Raw genomic sequence first — 10,139 nt, 5'->3', positions numbered from 1 at the left:
CTCCGAAAGACGGCTCCAGGGGTAGGGTGGGCTAGCATCCCGGTCTGCAGTTTTCGTGAGAAAGCACCCCAAAAAGCTATGGAAAGCCCTAAAGAAAGATACCCCCAGGAGATCCCGAGAGGGGGGGAGGATGAGGTCTCCAATCGGACGGACTCAAGGTTAACGACCAACGCAATGGAAAGGACTACGAGTAAGACATGTATCTGCGGCAAGCTGTGTAAGAACCAGCTTGGCCTAAAGGTCCATTAGGCTAGAATGAAATGTTTGGAGCGGGAGAGTGAGGTGCAACGCACAGGTCCTGAACCTGGTGAGACGCAGGAGGTGCCCGGCCAGGAGGCACCCCACAGAGCCCAGTCCCTCCATGCACTGGACTCTTCCAATCCAAGCAGTGTAGTTCCACAACAGCAGATTAAGTGGCCCCCAGCCAGCAGCCGGAGCGAGTGGCAGAAGTTTGATGAGGATGTCTCCAACATCATACAAGCTGTGGCCAAAAGAGATGCCGACAGCAGGCTTAAAACAATGACCACCATCATAGTCAGCTACGCCTCAGAAAGGTTCGGCCTGATCGAGAAGTGTAACAACAAGACCCCTTACACCATGAACCGCAGTGCCATGAAGATTCATCAACTGCGCCAGGAGCTCAGGAGCCTTAAGAAGCAGTTCAAGAATGCTGATGTGGAGGAGAAGCAAGCTTTAGAGGAACTGCATAACATCTTGCGGAAGAAGCTGATTACCCTCCGTAGAGCAGAATGGCACAGGAGGCGAGGAAGAGAGAGAGCCAGGAAACGTGCAGCTTTTATTGCTGATCCCTTTCGCTTTTCCAAACAATTGCTTGGGGTTAAGCGAAGCGGGCAGTTGGAGTGCTCAGCAGAGGAGGTGAATAACTTCCTTCATGAGACCATGAGTGACCCACTGAGGGAACAAGACTTGGGACCAAACGAAGCTCTCATCAACCCTGCCCCACCATCAGTAGAGTTCAAGTTGACGGAGCCAAGTTTGAAGGAGGTGTGTGAGGTCATCAAAGCAGCCCGCTCAGCATCCTCCCCAGGTCCCAGTGGCGTACCCTACCTTGTTTATAAGTGCTGCCCAGAGCTGCTTCACCACCTGTGGAAGATCTTAAAGGTGATATGGCGGAGAGGGAGAGTTGCTGATCAGTGGAGGTGCGCAGAGGGAGTCTGGATTCCCAAAGAGGAGGATTCGAAAAACATAAACCAGTTTCAGAGCATCTCGCTATTGAGCGTGGAGGGGAAGGTGTTTTTTAGCGTTGTCTCCCGGAGATTGACCGAGTTTCTCCTTAGAAACAATTACATTGATCCATCAGTTCAGAAGGGGGGGATCCCAGGAGTTCGTGGTTGCCTAGACTCATTAAGTCTGGCTCATTAAGGTGGATAAGTCCGGCCTGCCTGGAAGATTTAAAGCCTGGATCTACCAGCATTCCATCCTGCCCCGAATCCTGTGGCCCTCGCTTGTCTATACAGTTCCAATAACTACTGTGGAATCCCTTGAAAGAAAGATCAGTGGCTTTCTTCGTAAGTGGCTGGGACTTTCCCGCAGTCTCACCAGCGCTGCCTTGTATGGGGCAAGCAACAGCGTGCAGTTACCCTTCAGTGGTCTCACAGAAGAGTTCAAGGTGGCTCGCACACGAGAAGCCCTACAGTACAGAGATTCTAAAGACTGCAAGGTGGCATCAGCAGGTATTGAGGTAAGGACAGGAAGAAAGTGGAAGGCTGAGAAGGCAGTTGAGGTGGCGGAGTCACGCCTAAGGCAGAAAACACTGGTGAGGGTCTTAGCAACAGGGGGAGCAGGCTTGGGGTACGTCTCAAAGGCCCACGTCAGCAGGGCACAGGGAAAGGAGACACACCAGCGACTCTAGGAAGAGGTCCGATCAGGTGTGGAGGAGGAGTGAGTAAGTAGAGCTGTAGGCCTTAAGCGGCAGGGAGCATGGACAAGGTGGGAGAGCACCTTGCAGCGCAAGGTCACCTGGGCAAACATCATGCAGGCAGACTTCCACCGGATCCGATTCCTAGTGCAGGCAGTATACGACACTCTGCCAAGCCCAGCAAACCTCCATCTGTGGGGAAAGAGCGAGACACCTGTCTGTCCCCTGTGCTCTAGAAGAGGCAACCTAGAACACCTCCTTAGCAGCTGCCCAAGGGCCCTGGCCGATGGTCGGCATCGTTGGCGGCACGACCAGGTGCTCAGAGTAGTTGCTGAAAAGATTGCCTCAGCAATCAGCACCAGCAAGCATCATCATGCTCCGAGGAAGGCAATCTCTTTTATTAAAGCTGGAGAGAAACCCCAGGTGCGCCCACATTTGACAACTGGCCTCCTCAACACAGCCTCTGATTGGCAGCTACAGGCTGACCTGTGTAAACAACTAACTCAGAACATTGCAAAAACATCACTCTGGCCAGACATGATAATTATTTCTGAGGCATCAAAACAGCTGATCATGCTGGAACTCACAGTGCCCTGGGAAGAGCGGATTGAGGAGGCCAATGAAAGGAAATGAGGAAAGTACCAGGAACTAGTGCAGGAGTGCAGGGGAAGGGGCTGGAAGACTTTCTATGAGCCCATAGAAGTGGGTTGTAGGGGCTTTGCAGGACGATCACTCTGCAAAGTCCTAGGCCGGCTGGGCGTGGCTGGGGCAGCCAAGAAGAGGGCCATCCAGGCTGTGAGTGAAGCGGCAGAGAAAGCCACAAGGTGGTTGTGGATCAAGAGGGCTGATCCGTGGGTAGCTACTGGTACGCAAGTCGGGGCCTGATCACCCCCGGCTGGGTCGCCTGGGCAAGGGTGTATGATGTTGTGAGACCCGAAACACCTGATGACCCTAGGATACATCACTGAGATGTGAGATGTGTCTTTATAGTATAGATCTGAAAATGGTTTTTGAAGTGAGGTTACTATTGAGAGCTTTATCCTGTTTTTTGTGAAATCCATGCACCATTTGAAGCATTTATTAATGGAGTAATAATTACATCAAAATATTGATTTATAATTAGTGATTTTAAATACATTATTAAGTAATACATTACTTAAGTAATGTAAATGAAAGAATTAAAAAATTTATTTTAAATAAATTCACTAATGCATATTTTATTGCACAATTCATTATTGAAGCATGAAATTCTTTATTTTGGTGTGTGTTACCCTTCTGGTCAGGCTTTCAGATGAATATAAATTTTATCGAGGTTTCTGATCAAAGTGCTGGAGGTAAAAGCTGCTGCCCTCCTCAGCCTGTGCTGTGAGAATTCTGCAGGCTAGCAGGACTTGTGGGTGTTGATTTGTGGGCCCTGATAATGACACCCTGTGAGCCACTGCACCAGCTCCTGGTTGATGGAGCAGCACACCAGGCAGACCAACCTGAACACTGGACAGACTACAAGAAAGACCAGTAGTGGCTCACGCTGATATTGGAATACAAGGCAAATAGTGCACTCATGGCATTCATCAAGCACTCAATGGGACTGTGAAGACAACACTGGAGGCCAACTCAAGAATGGATAGAGATATCGATTCAGGAGAGGACATGGATTGATTCTTACAGAGTGCTTTTTCACTCAAAGTGCTTTACACAACATGCCACATTCACCCATTTACACCAGCACTGTTTGAATACCATCAGAAACCTCCTGTACATGGATGATATTAAGCTGTAAGCCAGGACTGAGCGACATTTCGACTGACTGATCCATCATGTCACCATCTGTATCGAGGATCCGGGAGGGCATTTGAATTGGATAAGTGTCACCAAATGGTTGCAAAGAGAGGGAAGGCAACACAGCTGGACTGATTTTTTATGTTTGTTTGTTTTCTTTAATGGTATAAACAATGAAAGGTGGTGGATTTGCCAATTGGTCATGATGGGCTCTGGGCAGGACCAATTACAATACATCATTACTGAGGTGAAGAGGAAGCGATTGGTCCTGTACTTCAGCTAGAATGAAACCAAGACACAAAGCTGGATTTATTCTGTCTTTGCTGCGCTGCTGCCTCTTCTTCTCCTCCCCTCCCTCTCCTGTTCATACATCATGAAACTGATTAATGATCAGCTGATCGGCTTTTCTCTCTCATTTGTTTATTGCCCACTTTGCGTCAGAAAGAGGAAACCAGCGGATAAACCACAGCAGCACGTTTAAGCTTAATAAGCTGTTGTTAGAATTGATTTAATATCACTGTCTAGTATCAGCTGATGTTTGCTGGAGCCACAGCCCTAAAGTTGCTGGTCATGATGTCGGTTTGGATATGTGGTGAGAGGGAAACATGAAAATGAACCCAGGAGATGTCCTTAAGTGGCCATCTGGTGTGAACTGTATAGAAATCATACATAAATACCAACAAGACTGTACGTCACTGTCACAACAGCGTTTGTTTTCATTCAAAGGCTTTATGGTTTTTCCTGTAAACCTGGTGGGCCGGTCTCTAGGGCCAGCCCAGCCCTGGAACGTGATCTGGATTTAAGGGGTAGAAAAATTACTCTATTAAACTTTATTCAGTTGTATTTCTATACTTTCAAATCACAACATCAGCTGCCTCAAGATGTTTTCTATCATAAGGTAGTGTAAGGAAGAGGCCTCCCTTACTACTATTTATTTATAATCTGTTCAGCACCTTAGAAGCACCTTTCACTTTATTAGAAGCACCTTATCTAGCACTTTATTTAGCATCGCACTTTAAGCATAGATTTGTACAGGAAGAACAGTTGCACACAAGGAGTTTAATTATTTATTGAATATTTATTGGGTATTTTAAAATCAGTTGGTAGCCTTGTTTCAGGTCCTGCACAGCTGCTGCTTATCAAGGATTGTGGTGGTTGTCTTTAAAAAGGCAAAGGTTGTGATTGAGAGTAAATAAGGTTTACCAGTAAGGAGAACTAATGCATGTGTGTGTGTAGAAGTCTAGAATTAAAGGGGGGGCAAAGAAATGATTGTAAGATGTGATTACTCACCTTTCTTTCCTGGTGTTTGGGCAAATTCTTCCCCGGGGGTCCAGACACCATGGGTTAAGAGAGTGTGGGGAATCTCTGGTGCTTGGGTTTTGGGGGTTTTATAATAATGGGTGTGGTGTCTGATTAAAGTGTAAAATATTTAATAATATGGAAATATGAAATGTATGTATATCTTTATTCAAATTGTGTTGTATACTGTGGTGGAAGGTTGGGATTTAAGAATTTACCTGTGAGTGGAACAATGTCTGTGACAGCTGAAGGTATTTAAGGCTGCCAGTTGTCATTAGAGAGGGTGTTTTGTTTGGGAGGAGAGCTTCATGTTTGTTCCACTAACACTTGTCTTGGTCTGCCTTGCAGTAACCCTACGATATGAAGGATAACTAAGATCCCAAAGGGGTATGTTCCCCTGACACATAGAGGAAGTGGCAGTGATGAATGAATCCATCATTGACTAGAAAAGGTTAGAACAAAGGCTCTAATAATGGCAGCACATGAACAGGCACCAGATCTATGGAGGCATAGGCAAACCACATCCCACAGGACGCAGGTTGCAGACTGTACAAAGGTACGCTATAGACTATCTGACACATAGCAGCAGGATGTGAGATGCAAACTGAGGCAGGGGACACTGAGAGGCACAGCCAAGCGGCTGGGATAGTGTACAAGAAGATCTGTGCTGTATGTGGACAACAAGTCCCAGCGGGAGACGCCACCAAGAGTGACTGAGAACAAAAGGGCTCAGGTGTATGGGACTTTCTGTGTCAATCCCCCGAAACCCAGGTACAGTGCTTCCGAGGTGGAGCTGCAGATAGGCAAAGGAAATAAGACGTGACTTTGTCTTTTCTCTTCATGTCACAGAGTGAAAACAAACCCTGATTAAAGATGAAGAGAAGAGATTTTACAGTTTGGATATAGAATTGAAAAAATGATTTACTTTGCAATGAGGAAAAAATCCATCATTTATTAAACTAACACACTTTTTCTCATTTTAATCCATGGCCACATTCAGCCCACTGATCTCCAAAACAGAAAACACAGTCACCTGCTGCATAATAACCTGAGAACAAAAAGCAAAATGCCCAAATGTTTGGGAAATGTTAAAAATGGATAGCAATGAATAATAATAAATAAAACAATGTTATCGAGTTTTACTCGGCCAAAGAAGAGTGCAACTGCTTATTCTAAATGGTAAATGGTAAATGGCCTGCATTTGTATAGCGCTTTTCTAGTCCCTAAGGACCCCAAAGCGCTTCACACTACATTCAGTCATTCACCCATTCACACACACATTCACACACTGGTGATGGCAGCTACATTGTAGCCACAGCTGCCCTGGGGCGCACTGACAGAGGGGAGGCTGCCGGACACTGGCGCCACCGAGCCCTCTGACCACCACCAGTAGGCAAACATGGGGTTGGTATCTTGCCCAAGGATATTTGGCATGCAGCCAGGAGGCAGCCTGGGATCGAACCACCGACCTTCTGATTTGTGGCTGACCTGCTCTGCCACCTGAGCTACAGCCACCCAAAATTAGTGGAAAACTTATTTTGTATCTGCTTTTTTCTCTTTTAACCTTTTATAGCTATCAGCTGTGTCCTCATCATCCATTTAATGTTGATAGTACGCCTCCTAGTGGTGTCAGGAATAATTTCAGAATGGAGATTTTAAAGATGTGATTCAGGCCCTTATCTCATTAAATAATGACTTGCTTGTTTTGTTTTTTATGATTTTGTTTCTCTTACATGCCCTTGTATGAACAAATGTACATGGATGCTGTTGGTCCAATAAGTCAGAGACAACACACAGCCAGCATGTTTGTGTCCTAATGCTGGAGGTCACCTGGGCTGTAGAGAGGCTGAGCACCCTGATAACTGTAAGGAAAGCAACACAAATAGATTTATTTGGAATATAGTGAAGGTACTTTTTCCATAAACAACATGCAACATCAGAAGTACTAAAGTAAGTAATGACTATCCTAATATTAATATCCTAACACTATTTGTATGAAATCTAGAGCAGTCATGCACTTCTGAGTTGGTGAAACACCAACGTGTTACTATGGAGTAGGAAAGGGAAACTGGGATGTGTAAACAGAAATCCTGACAGAGCCCCACTGACTCTGTGTCCAACTGCAGCAAGTGCTCTGTCAAATGAACTCACTAGAGGGCAGCATGGGACTGTCTCTACTGCCACCTAGTGGTGACTGGAGCTGGAGGACAGGATGGGGATGGGGTGGTTGATTAGTTTTCATGATTTAATTTCATTGGTGACTTTTTTGTTACAGTACACTTTCAGTTAAAGAAGAAATGCTCGGGGAAAAGATTTAGAACAAATCAATTTCAATTAAAGGTGCATTTGTTATTTTTATAATTATCTGAGTTATTACATCTCAGATTGTGAGCACATGCATATTTCAAACATTTACTGCATAATTAGATTTATTTCTCATAAAAATGTCAGTGTATTATTATATTCCATTGCTATTTATACAACAGTAAATTAAACATGATAGGTAAATTAAAATATTCACATTCTTTGCTGCAAAGTCTTATTCGGTCTCTGTGTATATCTCATTTTATTCCACAATTTCTTCTTTTGTGGATGTTGGGAGAAAACTCTGTAAAAAACCCAGGAGAAATAAAGACACAATGAGACAAAGTTACTTTCTTTGCTAAATGTGTACACGGGTGAGCTGCTGAGAACAACTCACACCATGAACAGAGGCTTGGCACTTTTTATAGGAGAGACAGTGAGAACAGGATAAGAAAATAATAAACAGATAAAATAAACAACTCCATATGTGGTGCTAGTCTCGTCAGCAGAGAGCTGGGAGAGAGCTGTGAGAGATAAAACAATATGTCCCAAAACAATATGTCTTTGCTGGGAAAGTCTAAAAGGATAATTCTAAACTAATCTAACCATAGACAAAGGGCATCTTTGTACATTTAAAAGAAGGTAAAGAAACATATAATCATTTTTCCTGTAACAGTGGAACAGGAAATGTTGAGAATCCAATCCAGCCTGTGTTTCCAAGCCATGCTTAACCAACCACAATCACCATTTCACTTTAGCTTAAGATAATTCATTTAAACATAATGTGCAGTCTGAGTTTCAACCTCATGGATGTAGTAGGTTTATACAGTTACTGCACAATGACACAATGACAGTGGGGTGCAGCGAAAAAGGCAAAGTCAGTCCACATAAACAAACGTCCTTACTGCATCTTTGTCCTGAGGTTGGGTGCAAAAGCAGGAAATGCTTAAAGCTTTGTTGTTTAAAAAACCCAACAGAATAATCAAAATTATTAATAAGCATTCTACTAATGTTCACTGGAAAGCACCAAACAGTTGCTTTCTTTACAGGAAAACTCAACCTGATCTTGGTCTAAACATGTACCGAAAACTTTTAGTGAGAGTACAACCAAAGAAACATGTAGAAGAATATACAGAGAAAACTGTTTTGTGTCATTCCTCCCGCCATGTGGTTAAAATGGAAAGCCTTTCATAAATATGCTCATAGTTGTAGATGTAACATTTTCTGCTATTATATTCTGATTACTACAGGGAGTGCAGAATTATTAGGCAAGTTGTATTTTTGAGGAATAATGTTATTATTGAACAACAACCATGTTCTCAATGAACCCAAAAAACTCATTAATATCAAAGCTGAATGTTTTTGGAAGTAGTTTTTAGTTTGTTTTTAGTTTGAGCTATTTTAGGGGGATATCTGTGTGTGCAGGTGACTATTACTGTGCATAATTATTAGGCAACCTAACAAAAAACAAATATATACCCATTTCAATTATTTATTTTTACCAGTGACACCAATATAACATCTCCACATTCACAAATATACATTTCTGACATTCAAAAACAAAACAAAAACAAATCAGCGACCAATATAGCCACCTTTCTTTGCAAGGACACTCAAAAGCCTGCCATCCATGGATTCTGTCAGTGTTTTGATCAGTTCACCATCAACATTGCGTGCAGCAGGAACCACAGCCTCCCAGACACTGTTCAGAGAGGTGCACTGTTTTCCCTCCTTGTAAATCTCACATTTGATGATGGACCACAGGTTCTCAATGGGGTTCAGATCAGGTGAACAAGGAGGCCATGTCATTAGTTCTTCTTCTTTTATACCCTTTCTTGCAGCCACGCTGTGGAGTACTTGGACGCGTGTGATGGAGCATTGTCCTGCATGGAAATCATGTTTTTCTTGAAGGATGCAGACTTCTTCCTGTACCACTGCTTGAAGAAGGTGTCTTCCAGAAACTGGCAGTAGGACTGGGAGTTGAGCTTGACTCCATCCTCAACCCGAAAAGGCCCCACAAGCTCATCTTTGATGATACCAGCCCAAACCAGTACTCCACCTCCACCTTGCTGGCGTCTGAGTGGGACTGGAGCTCTCTGCCCTTTACCAATCCAGCCACGGGCCCATCCATCTGGCCCATCAAGACTCACTCTCATTTCATCAGTCCATAAAACCTTAGAAAAACCAGTCTTGAGATATTTCTTGGCCCAGTCTTGACGTTTCAGCTTGTGTGTCTTGTTCAGTGGTGGTCGTCTTTCAGCCTTTCTTACCTTGGCCATGTCTCTGAGTATTGCACACCTTGTGCTTTTGGGCACTCCAGTGATGTTGCAGCTCTGAAATATGGCCAAACTGGTGGCAAGTGGCATCTTGGCAGCTGCACGCTTGACTTTTCTCAGTTCATGGGCAGTTATTTTGCGCCTTGGTTTTTCCACACGCTTCTTGCGACCCTGTTGACTATTTTGAATGAAACGCTTGATTGTTCGATGATCACGCTTCAGAAGCTTTGCAATTTTGAGACTGCTGCATCCCTCTGCAAGATATCTCACTATTTTTGACTTTTCTGAGCCGGTCAAGTCCTTCTTTTGACCCATTTTGCCAAAGGAAAGGACGTTGCCTAATAATTATGCACACCTGATATAGGGTGTTGATGTCATTAGACCACACCCCTTCTCATTACAGAGATGCACATCACCTAATATGCTTAATTGGTAGTAGGCTTTCGAGCCTATACAGCTTGGAGTAAGACAACATGCACGAAGAGGATGATGTGGACAAAATACTCATTTGCCTAATAATTCTGCACTCCCTGTAATAGAAAACATGTTGATGCATTCGTTTTAAAATTTGAAAACTCTGCCGTTTGATACCTGAAAACAAA

General features: G+C 44.0%; 1 pseudogene; it reads left to right on the top strand.

Moving 5' to 3' along the window:
* The first annotated feature begins 240 nt into the window (after nucleotides 1–240).
* LOC113035431 (uncharacterized) lies at nucleotides 241–2,764 on the top strand (annotated as a pseudogene).
* Nucleotides 2,765–10,139: the final 7,375 nt, after the last annotated feature.

The sequence above is a fragment of the Astatotilapia calliptera genome, chromosome 13 (assembly GCF_900246225.1).
Source record: "Astatotilapia calliptera chromosome 13, fAstCal1.2, whole genome shotgun sequence".
Lineage (NCBI taxonomy): Eukaryota > Metazoa > Chordata > Actinopteri > Cichliformes > Cichlidae > Astatotilapia > Astatotilapia calliptera.
The sequence above is the reverse complement of the archived record's forward strand: the minus strand, read 5'-3'. Positions and strand labels throughout refer to the sequence as shown.